This window comes from Bidens hawaiensis, unplaced genomic scaffold (assembly GCF_021521415.1).
Source record: "Bidens hawaiensis isolate Kalapana, Puna unplaced genomic scaffold, B.hawaiensis_p1.1 tig00001093_1, whole genome shotgun sequence".
In the NCBI taxonomy this organism is placed as follows: Eukaryota; Viridiplantae; Streptophyta; class Magnoliopsida; order Asterales; family Asteraceae; genus Bidens; species Bidens hawaiensis.
Genome location: NW_027491064.1, coordinates 580695 through 593823, shown reverse-complemented (window position 1 = coordinate 593823; position 13129 = coordinate 580695).

Below are 13129 nucleotides of genomic sequence, written 5' to 3'. Positions count from 1 at the left end.
ATCGGCGGTTTCCGGTCAAATCCGGCCAAAATCTTCCGACCAAAATCAGCGGTGTTCGGCGAGATTCCGACCAAAATTAGTGGTTTCGCGTGAGACTTTAACAAAAATTAGCGGATTCAAGCGAGATTCCAACCAAAATATGTGTTGTGTATGTATAAAACTGGAAATTACATATAAAAATGTGTGCGTGTATGCATAAAACTGAAAATTATGCATTAAAGTATGATCCGATTAATCCCGATTAATCTCGACTAATCCCGATTAATCGCTAGTCCCCACCCCACCGCCCGACTAGCGACTAGCGATTTTTGCAACACTGTTTCTAATAAAGAAGTCAATTGTGTGTTTGTTACTTTGTGCGTTGTTCTATTATTTGCCGGTGCGATTGCTAAATCTGCACAATTTCCCCTTCATGTATGGTTACCTGATGCAATGAAGGGCCGACTCCTATTTCGGCCCTTATACATGCTGCTACGATGGTAGTTGCGAGAATTGTTCTTGTAGCTCGACTTATGCCTCTTTTCATAGTCATACCTCACATAATGAATTGTATCTCTTTGATAGGGATAATAACAGTTTTTTTCGGAGCTACTTTAACTCTTGCTCAAAAATACATTAAGAGGGGTTTAGCCTATTCCATAATGTCTCAATTGGGTTATATGATGTTAGCTTTAGGTATGTGTAAGTTTTTTTATTAACTATTAAAACAAACTAGATTTTGACCCGGCGCGTTGCGCCGGGGCAATTGGTAAAACCTCAACGTTGAAACCCGGGTGTTGGTAAAACCCAAGCATTACGTCGGTGAATTGACACGAATTCAGTTAGTATCGTTTGCGTTGTTTACGTATAGACATCATTAGTAAAACATTAGCGTCCAAAAAATATGTATTCGTCAAATTAACATAGAAATATATTATATTTAAAACGACATTTTTTTGGTCGGTAAACCTGGGCGGTGCAAGCGTTGTCGGTCCAGACATTAACTGGACACGAATTCGGTCGGTTTTGGTTAAGTTTGTTACGATACCGAAGCTAAAGAAAGGAAAAAATATATATATATAAATTGAGTGGACCAATGTGGTGGTGTCGGTTGGTAAACTCGGTTGTTGGTTAAACTGAGCGTTGTCGGTCTTGGGCGTTGAGACGTTGAGTCTATGCAATTAGGTCAATTTTCGTCACATTCGTTATGATTTCGGAATTAAAAAAAAACAAAAGAAACAATAAAATTATCATTCAGCAAGCTTCCGTTATGCTCGTTACGGTATCAGAACGGGAAAAAACAAAATGCTTTGGACAAGTAGGTTTCACATCCGTTGATGGTGTAGTGAATAAAAAAAATAAATCCGTCACCGTAAAAAAATCAGTCGGTATCGAACTACAATACTAAAACTAAAAAAGCAGCAACAAAACCCCGCGGCAAACAAAAAAAACACCATGCTCGTTGCGGCTGCGTAACGACGCAAATTCTGTTAGTATCGAAAGCGATAACATTAATAAGGGGGAAACACAACGAATAATAATAACCAACGTTTAGCGGCCGCTAACTGATGTGAATTCGGCCGATATCAACACGAATTTGGTCGGTAATTTACGGTACCGAAAGTAAAAAAATAAAAAAAATTGACAACAAAACTCGGAGCGTAAGAAAAAAACTTGTGCGTTACGACTACAAACAAGCACAAATTTGATTGGTGTCGGTTACGTTCGTTACGGTTTCAACAAGTTATAAAATAGCAAGAACACACAAAATATAAATAATAAAAAAAATGTTATTCATGTGCAGCTCTAGCTTGTAGAATGTGCTTTTTGATGTTTGTAGAAAGCGTTGGACACCGACATTGCAATATTAATCAGAAATAAGTATAGGAATCGAACCTGAGCTGGGGGGTCAAAACTTGTTTTTCAACATTCTACTCCAAACCAGTAGAGCAATGCATCACAATTGTTTGCTTTTCAATATTATTAAATATAACCTTTTTAACACTATCATGGCAGAATTGTGGCACCGACATTGCAATATTAATCTATAGTATAATTGAATGACAGTAAATAGATATCCAAAGTTCCAAACATTGAAGAATGAAGAGAACAACTAAAAACCTTATTCATTATTGAATTTGAATTTGATGGATTTTTAGGTGGATGATGGTAAATGTATGTATGCATGATGCATGTTAAAAATGGTGTGTGAGAGAGAGAAAGTGAGGATGATGGATGGCACGAGAGTCAAGGGAAGCAAAAGTTAAAGATGTATGTATGTATGTATTTAACAAGTGGAGAAACGGTGGCATTTGGTATTTGGTAACCTCCTTGTCTCCTTGTCTTCAGTATGCCCTCTTTGAAAACTCTTTTGCCTTCTTCCCCCACTACCAAACAAAACCATTACATTACTTTTTTCCTCCTAACCACTTTTTATCTTTACTCTTTAAATAAATTATTTTTTATAAAGACTCCAAATACTTTCACCCTTCATTCTAGAACACTTAGTTGGCAATATCAATAGGTGTTCAAACGATTCTATTATTTTTTTGGTATTAAATTACATGTCAAGTTTTATACGTATGAAAAAAGGAAATGGGTATATGTACATGCCTTTAATTCAAACAAAATGAGGGTGAATGAATGGTGGTGATTACTTAGCATTTAGCGTTTGGCTTTGGTATGGAGTGTTTGGACGGATGAGTAATAAAAGCTAAAGGTGTTTTGGCCACCCCTCTTTGATTCCCCATCCACCTTAAGACATGACAAAAACATTTCTTAAATTCTTTTTTCTAATTTCTCAAATATTCCAAATTTAATAACATGCCTACTCTTTATTCATAGCATGCTAGTGCACGTTTGAGAATATATATATATCCCAAATTACGATAAATATTCTAAGTCTATGACCTTTTTGAAAATGCTCATTGGAGTTCGTAAAGGATGAAATAATACACATCCATTTTAAATTTCTTTTTTTTTCAAAAATTCGATAATATATATGGTTGAATTTTTAAATAGATTTTAAAGCTTTGGCAACCCAAAGTATGAAAATATATATATTTTAACTATTTTAAACTCCTTAAGCAATGACCCATTGCGTCAACAAACAACTAAAGAAAGTATTTAAAGTTTAAAAAAACATTTGTAGCTTGATTTAACTAGTTGTTGATTAGAATAACAAAATAAATCAACGAGCATGATAAAGATTTTAACGAACTAGAAACTGTAATGTAACATTTGGCCTTTCGTGTCACCAATATGCCCGTTTTCTCCAAATTGAGCTCACGGGTTTCTTTTTGGTTGCCTAAGCTGTAATTCTGATGATGTCACTCATAATGAGACTACTTTCAACCGAGCACGCTTAACTGTAAATTTTTTTCTCTCATTTACTAGCATTATACTAAAACGCATTAGTGATTTAAGATGCATGAGTCAATCTTTATAAACCAAAAATCTCTTTTGTTTATTGCTGGCATAGAATTAGCCTAGGGTATTACATGATACGAGTAATAGTTTATAATATGTTACATTAATCTTATACTAGTTATGTAGTTATTATAAACGTATTTGTCACTCGAATAATAACGTGCATATAACATTTAAAAAGAAAACCCATTATGAATCCGACTATCTAAGAAGGCGGTTGAATTTTGATTTTTGAGCTTGAAAAGTGCCTTCATTAAAAAAAAGCCGGTGTTAACATGTTTTTTCAAAGTCAAGTTTAGACTATTATTCCCTTTTAGATATTGTTCAAACATTACTTTCTGATTAATTATACTTTTTTTGCAAAACGCAATGAATAATAATTAGATAATGTGTCCTAAACACAATCTTTGACTTGTTTAGTTTTGTTTTGAATAACCTTAACTTGATGGCAATTTTTTCAAAATGGTTATAACACTTATCAACTTCTTCTTACCCACATTTGATCCTAAAACAATTGTGTTCTTTCCATTAATTGAAATACACTTATGGCAAAATAGTTCAAAAAATGACTAGTTTGATTATATCTTCTTTTGTAAGATGTATTTAAAATATCTAAAAACTCTAATGTGCTATATCAATATATATATTAAAATTAATTACATTACATGTAGTCTTGTGCTTAACAAGCTAGTCAAACCAACTCTAGTTCGGACTCAAATTTGAAGTTAAACAAGCAAGCTTAACTCGAATCTTTTATTCTTGAGGAGCTTAAAGTTTGAGTTATCCTCACATATTTATTCTAAAATTAAAATTGCGGTGGCCTTAAATGATTTTTTAGAATTCAAAGTTAATTTTAACAAACCAGACATACGCCGGCTCGAGCTCAACTCATTTACAAACTACGTTTTTGTGGATTTTTCACAAGCCTTAAAACTTTTAGGGGGTGTTTGGTAGAGGGAATTGAGGGGTGAGAAATGAAATTGGAAAGAATTCTCTTGTTTGTTTATGAAAGAAAGAGGTGAGAAATGGAAATAAACCATTTCCATTTCTCTGATTTTGTTTCTCTAAAAAAGCGGAGAATTGGATTTCTAGGGTTTCATTTCTCAGCCTCACTCTCTCACGCCTCTCCCTGCTGTTCGATCTACAGCAGCAAACTCACGCCTCTCCCTGCTGTTCGATCTACAGCAGCAAACTCACGCCTCTCCCTGCTGTTCGATCAACTTGCAGCCTCTAATCACCCACAAATCATCTCCAATCCAAGAACCGAGTTCGTATTCGCGATCCTTGCTTCGATTCCAACGATCCTAGGTATGAAACTTTCATTTTTTCGACTTTCTTATGCTCGACCAGACCTAAACCTCGATCCAAACTCAACTGCTGATGTCGATTGTTATCGTGGGATGTTTGTATGTTGTTGGTAATCGATTTAGATATGTTAGATTTCAATGGTTTATGTTTAATTCGACTCTTGATGAAATCTTTGATGTCTAGGTTGGGAATTGAACATTATATGGTATGAAATTGATGAGTTTGAATCATGAATTTTATGTTAGAATGATATTTAGATGCTAGGTTGAATGTTGGAACCGATAAATTGAATGTTTACATGAGTTGCTTGAATGCTGATGCTGATGAAATCTGTAATGCTGTTTTGTTCAAACAATATTTTGATCATAACAGATGCAAATTGATCGTTTCTTGAGTCTAACATTAAGTTCAAAGAGTCTAGTTTCAAACCCCACTGGTTTCGTAATTTTTAGAGAAGTTTTGATTACCCAAACATGAAAAATAAAACCGAAGGTCAAATCTGTTTTTGACTGACAGATTTTAGGTCCACTTCTAAAGAGCATAACTCTCTTGTTTTTGTAGTTTTAGACTTCATTCCTCTTTCTAATGAACATTTTAAGTGTCTAGAATATTTCCCAATTGGCCTTGTATGCAAATCCTGAGTAGTCAATTTTTGAGAAATTTTGACATTTACAAACTCTGAACAGTAAGTTTTAGATACCTTTGATAATTAGCATTTTAGTTGAAAACCTTATGCATACTTTAAAATTTTGAGAAAAATATATAAACACCTAGAGATGTTGAAGTTTCTGTGAAAATATTTTCATAATTTATTTCAATTGTTTTGTTGATAAATAAATCTATATTTACAAACTCAAATCTGACCAAAAAACTCAGATTTCTACATATCAACAAATCATCACTTTTTACACCATTTTTATCTAGAAATTGACTTGTAACTCACATGGAAACCTTAGGGATCTTGTATAACATTGACTTGTAACTCACATGGAAACTTGGATGTTCAATTTCATCCAAAATAACATATATATTGATGTAAACATTGGCAATTAAACAACATTCAGCAAGTCAGTGAATAAAGTAGCCTGTAATCATTTTTCTTGCTTTCATGATCACTTTGTTGCTAATATTTGGATTATATTTTGGAGTTATTTGCTTTTCTTGAATTTTCTTATATTTTTATGTGTAGATGGCAAGATCACCTTCCAGACAAAGAATAGTTGCCATAGGTGCATTTTATGTCATTTATGTTACGATTCGTTGGTGGATGTTGTAACATCTGCCCCGATCCGACCCGACCCAGGTACCCGTTTCCCTTATCCGATCTCTTTCTTTTATGATTTAATATCTATTTATACTCATACTTTATTTTTAATAATAATAATATATTTTCCTTCCCGCCTCTTTCTCTCTCTTTCTTTCCGCCGTCCCGTCCCTCTTCCTTCTCTCTTTCCGCCTTCTTTTCCCTCTTGTCGCCGTCCCGCCCTTACGCCTTGTTTCCCTCTTTTTCTTCTAACTCTTTGCTTGTCCTTTGTTCCTTCCCGCCTAAGGTTGTCTGCGCAGCTCCACGCGCCAGACTCCTTACAAGGAAGCCTGCGTGAAGACCATCTGTTCCAGCGATACGCGAGACGAACTCTTCTCGCAGCACGCTAAGAATTGTAATTCTTCTCGCAGCGCGCGAGGAACGGTAGTTCTTCCCGCGACGCGTTAAGGATTTGTAGTTCTTCTCGCAGCGCGCTAAGAATTGTAGTTCATCCCTCGACGCGCGAAGAATTATAGTTCTTCCCGCGGCGCGCTAGGAATTTTAGTTCCTCCCGCGGCGCGCTAAGAAATGTGATTCTTCCCGCGGCACGCTTAGAAATGTAGTTCTTTCCGCGACGCGTTAAGGTTGGTTCTGTCTGCCTTCGCGCTCGCGCTCTCTTGACCTTCTGTGTCTGCCTTCGCGCTCGAGCTTTCTCGCGCTAGACTTATCTTTTCTTCTGTTTTATCCAGCCTGTTTGCTTTTGTGTTGTCTATCTTCTGTGCTGTTGACCTAATCTGCTTTATGTCTGAAAAGTTACTTTCGGCGCAGCATGCGCACCAACCCCATTGGTTGGCAGAAAAAGTGACTGACATTATCTTTTGAGATCTGCTTTTGCCATGCTTTGACCAGTACCTTTTTCTGATCCGCCCATGCTTTTTACTGTTCCCTGTCAGCTTTATCTTGCCCCTGCAGCTGCCATATCTTTTGATATCTTTTGCTTTTGGAATCTTTTGCTTTTTGAGATCTTTTTCCCCTTTTCTAGGGATTGTGTTCCCTAGGGTTTCTCTATAAATAATAATAATATTTTCATAACACTACACACACAAAACACTTAATCTCTCTTGCTCCTTGCTCTCTCTGCCGTCCTCCTCTCTGCCTCCGTCTTCCTCCCTGTTCTGTCCTGCTTTTCCGGTAATATATATTATATATAATAACTTACTTATTAATTATGCTAACTTATATCAAGACTTAAAACAAATCATTAAAACAATAATCTTATTTATAGGTTAACTTGTGCTTGTTTAAAGTTGGCTCTTGCTTTATCTTACACCGCATCGTTTATCAAGTGAGTAATCTCGTACCTAATCCCTTTTTGCTTTTAACGTTTTGGGATGTTCATGTGTTCATACAAACTTAGAGTCTTAAACTGTTTATGAACTTTAGTCGCGCAGTATCCCATGTGTTGAGGACGTAGACTTGGCTGTTTATTTGTATGTGTGGATCATTAACCGTCTTGTCGGTCTATTCCGCAGTTCTCATGGTACCATTAGATGAACACGGGAGAACTATCGTTTATGATTTTCTCTTTTGTTTACACATGCACAGTTTGTCTTGTTTGTGAGCTCAATTGTGAGCACTGGCAGTCTATGAATCTTAGAGTTGGTCCCGATCAGATTACACCCTTGTTGAAAACCAGACATACACATGTTGCGCGCAGATTTATTGTTATCTATGTATTGTATTAAACTTGATTTCTCACCAACACGCAAGTGTTTGACGTTTATTTTAACACATGTTCAGGTTTGCTGTAGCTACATTTGGAGCTTGTGGACACGTAGGACGTTTTTACTTTTGGACCTAGATTAAAATGTATCAAGACAAGTTATTGTTGTTCGAATATTTTGCCTTATGATATATTGATTTATGTTGATTTATGTTATCTGTGTTTACCTTGCGCGTGCGCGAATGAACGTATTTATTAAATATTGACACCCAAATAGTGTCACGAGTAATGAAACAATATGTGGCGCCCCGATGTATAATCCGCCTTTGGTCGGGGTGTTACAGATTGGTATCAGAGCTCGTTGACTTTAGGATAGGTGGTTAGACGTAACGGCCTAGAATACCTAAGAGTCCCTTCTCGAACATGAGAGAAATCTCATGTTTGCGCGCTTATTGTTAATTACTCGTTATTTATGAATATGCTCGCGCTTGCGCAGTATATGATCTTATGTTTTATTTCGCGATATTTAGATTTTTAATTGAATTTCGATTTTTATTGATTTTACTTACATACTCGTTTGTTGGATTTGAAAATCTGAAAAGTCATGGTGATACATGAATAGTTGATTTTCAATTTCCATTTACGATTATGTTCTGAGGTTGGAGACTTGAAAAGTCATGGTGATACTTGAATTGTCAACCTCCAATACTCATTTTCTTGTATGTTTTATATTGAAGATTGAAAAGTCATGGTGATACATGAATCGTCAATCTCCAATACTCTTTTGCTCGTATATTTTAAATTGGGAATTCGGAAAGTCATGGTGATACATGAATTGTCGATTCTTGATTCGAATTTGTTACCTTTATTAAGTCTGCATTTAGGATCATTTATTTTACTTTAACTTTTGATAGTATCTGACTCCGTGAAACCAAGCTTTTCGAGGTTATACTTTGCGCTAAAACCAAGATATTAACTAAGAATTAAAACTTTTATAGAATGCCTCCGCTATCAGCTCGCCATCTCAAGAAGAAAGAAGCCGCGCGCAGACGTTCGCAGCAACGTTCCCAGGAAATGGCCGCCGCAATAGCCCAAGCTTTGAGCCAAAACAATACCAACACTTCTGGTTACAACATTAAGTCCTTTAACGCGGGTAACCCTCCAAAGTTCACAGGTCTTGAAGGAGCCACCGTGATGCTCCAGTGGCTTGAGAAAATAGAGAACACTTTCCTCCATACCCAATGCCCCTCAGACAGACGAACCCTATATGCTTCCAGTGTCCTGGAATCTAGAGCGCTTACATGGTGGAATGGAGTAGCTCATGCGCGTGGCGCAGAAACTGCTTCTAGCATGACATGGGAGGAATTCAAGGAAATTCTGACGCGAGAATTCTGCCCTCCCAACGAAGTTAAGCGCCTGGAGGAAGAATTTTGGAATCTTAAGCAATACAGCGGTGAAGCGCGCGAGTACGCGACGCGTTTCCATGAACTAAGCCTGCTTGTCCCTCACCTTGTTACCCCTTCCCGCCGAGCCATCGAGAAATTCCTTGGGGGTCTCCCCATGGAAATTCAAGATTCTGTATGGGCCAGAAACCCAGTAACCCTCTCTGACGCCATTGAGTTGGCCGCTGTGCTCAGCGATAACCATGTCAGAGCAGGAACCCTGTTCCTGCGGGGAACTGAAAAGACCAAACCCACCAAAACTGCCCCTGAACCCGCAGAAACCAAACCAGAACCCTCAAACCATAACCAGAAACGTAGGCGCAGACAAGCTTACGCGCTTACCAACCCGCCCATAGTCCAGCAACCCGCCTACCAACCTCTAGTATACGCGCCTAACCCTCTGTCAGCCTACCCAACACCTCCTGTAGTCCACAACTATGCCTTAAGCAATCCAGCACTCCCTGCCCCGCCAACTAAGAAACCTTACACAGGAAACCACCCCTTTTGCCCAACCTGTAGACTCCACCACCCACCTCAAGTCCCATGTCGACTTTGTACCCGATGTGGCCGCGCTGGTCACCTTGCAGAAAACTGTAGAGTCCTTCCCGCCAATCCAATTGCGCCAACACCACCAGTCTACCCGCAGAACCCACAACCAACCTACCAAAACCCACGACCCAGATCGTGCTTTAACTGCGGTGATCCCAGTCATTTCCGGAACGCGTGCCTGAGACTACAAGTTCAGATTACACAAGCGAATCCGGTGAACCAGATTTCGAACCAAGTGACACGCGGACGAGCTTTTAACATAACCGCGCACCAAGCGCAAGCGAATAATGACGTAGTTAATGGTACATTTTTGCTTAACGGATTTTATGCTTCTGTACTTTTTGATACTGGCGCCGATCGAAGTTTTATCTCTCGCGCCTTCGAGCAGAAGCTTGCGCGACCGCGCAACGATTTAAAAGAAGATTTTTCAGTTGAATTGGCTAATGGCGAAACTGTTTTAATTAACTCTGTGATTAAAGATTGCACGCTTAACCTTAACGAAAACGATTTTCTGATCGACCTCATCCCCATGCCTCTTGGAAGCTTTGATGTTATCATTGGTATGGACTGGCTTACGCATAATTGCGCCGAAGTTATTTGCGCCAAGAAGATGATTCGCATACCTCGAGAGAATGGTGATCTTCATATCTACGGCGAGAAACCCTCCCGCGGTCTTAAGCTTATGTCTTGCGCCGAAGCCCGAAGGCTCATGCGGAAAAGGTGTATTGCATTCTTAGCCCATGTGGTTAAACCCGATGAAGGAAAGAAGAAGCTTCGCGACATCCCTGTTGTGCGCGATTTTCCTGAAGTTTTTCCTGATGATCTTCCTGGTATCCCTCCCGCTCGTGAAGTCGAGTTCCGTATTGATCTTGTCCCTGGTGCTTCCCCCGTAGCCAAATCTCCTTATCGTCTTGCACCCGCTGAGATGCAAGAATTGGCAAGCCAACTTCAAGAGTTGACTGCTAAAGGATTCATCCGCCCTAGCTCTTCGCCCTGGGGTGCTCCGGTGTTGTTCGTTAAAAAGAAAGATGGATCGTTTCGCATGTGTATTGATTATCGCGAGTTGAACAAACTCACCATTAAAAACCGGTATCCCTTACCGCGTATTGACGACCTCTTCGATCAACTCCAAGGTGCCTCTTGTTTCTCGAAGATTGATCTCCGCTCTGGCTATCACCAGTTGCGCATTCGCGATGAAGATGTTCCGAAGACTGCTTTTCGAACTCGTTATGGCCATTTTGAATTCTTGGTCATGTCCTTCGGTTTAACCAACGCACCCGCCGTTTTCATGGATCTAATGAATCGGGTGTGTAGGCCTTTCTTGGATAAATTCGTGATTGTGTTTATCGATGATGTTCTGGTGTATTCTAAGACCAAGGCCGAGCATGAGCAACATCTTCGGTTGGTGTTGCAAAAGCTTAGAACTGAGCAACTCTATGCTAAGCTTTCCAAGTGTGAATTTTGGTCTGATGAAGTACAGTTTCTTGGTCATGTTGTAAACAAGATGGGTATTCATGTCGACCCATCCAAAATTGAAGCAATCAAGAACTGGATTACGCCATCTACTCCTTCTGAGATCCGTTCCTTTTTGGGCTTAGCTGGTTATTACCGGCGCTTCATTTCGAACTTCTCGAAGATCGCTTTGCCTTTAACAGCTCTAACGCACAAAGGTAAACCGTATATTTGGGGCTCGAAGCAAGAAGAAGCCTTTCTAACGCTCAAGCGTTTGTTGTGTGAAGCTCCTGTCCTTGCGCTACCTGAGGGTAATGATGATTTTGTCGTGTATTGCGATGCCTCCAACCAAGGTCTCGGTTGTGTTCTTATGCAACGAGGCAAGGTTATCGCTTACGCATCAAGGCAACTTAAGGTTCACGAAAAGAATTATACAACTCACGACCTCGAACTTGGTGCAGTTGTTTTTGCCTTGAAGATCTGGAGACACTACCTTTATGGTACTAAGTGTATCCTCTACACTGACCATAAAAGCCTTCAGCATATCTTTAATCAAAAGGAACTCAACATGAGGCAACGCCGATGGAACGAACTCATCAGCGATTACGATTGTGAGATTCGGTATAATCCTGGTAAGGCTAATGTGGTAGCCGATGCGCTCAGCCGAAAACCCTGCCAGCTTAACTGTATCTTGCCGCGCACCCAGCTTCACTTTGCGCCGATTCAAAGCAACCTTGAATCGCGTATTCGTGACGCGCAGCGCGCATCCATCAGTAATGGTAACCTTCGCGCCGAGTTAGCGTGTGGCGCGGAAGCGCATTTTGTGCCCAATCTGAGTGGAATTCTCTGCTATCTCAATCGCATCTAGATTCCCTTTGATGAGAATCTTCGCGCTGATATCCTGAGTGAAGCGCACAAATCTCGGTATTCTATTCATCCCGGCGCTGATAAGATGTACAAGGATTTGCGCATTACTTATTGGTGGCCCGGTATGAAGAAGGATATTGCTATGTTCGTAGCTAAATGCCTGACTTGTTCTAAAGTAAAAGCTGAACACCAACGCCCATCTGGTTTGCTCGAACAACCAGAAATTCCTACGTGGAAATGGGAAGGTATAGCGATGGACTTTATTACCAAGTTACCTTTGACAGCAAGCAAACATGATAGCATTTGGGTAATAGTGGATCGTTTGACTAAGTCTGCTCACTTTCTGCCCATTCGTGAAAACTACCGTGTTGAGCATCTCGCGCAGCTTTATGTCAAGGAAATTGTCTGCCGTCATGGTACTCCTTTGAGCATCATATCCGATCGCGATGGCCGTTTTATATCTCGCTTTTGGAAATCTCTCCAATCTGCGCTAGGAACTCGCTTGGACATGAGTACGGCATATCATCCTCAGACTGACGGTCAGTCTGAGCGAACTATTCAAACTCTTGAGGATATGCTCCGATCTTGTGTTCTTGATTTTGGAGGTAATTGGGATTCACACCTGCCTTTGATTGAGTTCTCTTATAATAACAGCTATCATTCCAGTATTGGTATGGCCCCATTTGAAGCACTTTACGGTCGTAAGTGCCGCTCCCCGATTTGTTGGAGCGAAGTGGGTGAAACTCAAATCACAGGACCCGAACTTGTTCAAGAGACAACCGATAAAATCGCCAAGATCCGTGATCATCTGCTGACTGCCAGAAGCCGACAGAAGAGTTACGCAGATCGTAGGCGGAAGCCTCTAGAATTTCAAGTTGGTGATCTTGTTCTCCTCAAAGTGTCGCCCTGGAAGGGTGTTGTCCACTTTGGGAAGAAAGGTAAGCTTGCTCCTCGATATGTTGGACCATTTAAGATTCTCGCGCGTGTGGGAAAAGTTGCCTACAGACTTGACCTGCCGCCCGCGCTCAGTAATGTGCATCCAACGTTCCATGTATCCAATCTCAAGAAGTGTTTAGCTGACGAGAACCTTCACATCCCACTTGATGAAGTTCAAGTTGATGAAACTATGCATTTCGT